Here is a 722-nt window from a genome sequence, read left to right on the forward strand (position 1 = left end):
CGCTGAGCCAAACCGGTTTCGGCTGGATGTATTACTATTAAAGAGAATGACATCTAGCACTAAACAAATACCTAAACAAAGTACATCAAGGCAAGTTGCAGAATTGCAGGAACTGTGCTTAATAATGGGTTAATCTTATATAATAAAAGGCTAATATGCCAATAGACCAAATGGTTGAACAACCGGACGCTATGACGTGTGCTGACCACCAGAGGGCGTGCACAGAACATGATGGACATTGGCGCACCAGGAGAGAGCACCGAACATGGTGGGTGTTGGCCACAGCAGGATGGCGGAGCAGCTGAGCAGGGGCGCCAGACCAAGTTGGGGCACCAGTCACTGTCTCCAAGGCAAGCCTCTAGTGGTTACTAAAAATTCTTTGCTCCTGCACACTGTGGTCCCTCCCGCCCAGTGCTTGCACCTGCTGCTGGCACCGGTCCTGCTCACACCCACAGCTGGCACTGAAGCCACAGCTTACAACCGCTGCCGGCACCTGGCATCAGTTTGATCGCTTGGCGCCATCAGTGGGTGCAAGCAGCGGCTGCTGGCCTGATTGCCCCTGAGGGCTTCTCCACCTCCTCATGCTCCTGAGGGACAATCAGGGCAGCAGCCACCATTCACACCTGCTGCTGGCACTGGCCCCAGTCTCTCCACACCATCAGCAAATATGAGTGGGGCCAGCACCATCAGCATGCGGGAGCAGGGCAGCTGGCCAACAGAAG

General features: G+C 54.7%; 1 protein-coding gene across 1 annotated transcript in view; it reads right to left on the minus strand.

Moving 5' to 3' along the window:
- MNAT1 (MNAT CDK-activating kinase assembly factor 1) overlaps positions 1-722 on the minus strand; it is a 209,651-nt gene that overhangs the window by 111,065 nt on the left and 97,864 nt on the right. The window lies entirely within an intron of this gene.

The sequence above is a fragment of the Myotis davidii genome, unplaced genomic scaffold (genome assembly GCF_000327345.1).
Source record: "Myotis davidii unplaced genomic scaffold, ASM32734v1 scaffold281, whole genome shotgun sequence".
NCBI classification, from domain to species: Eukaryota; Metazoa; Chordata; class Mammalia; order Chiroptera; family Vespertilionidae; genus Myotis; species Myotis davidii.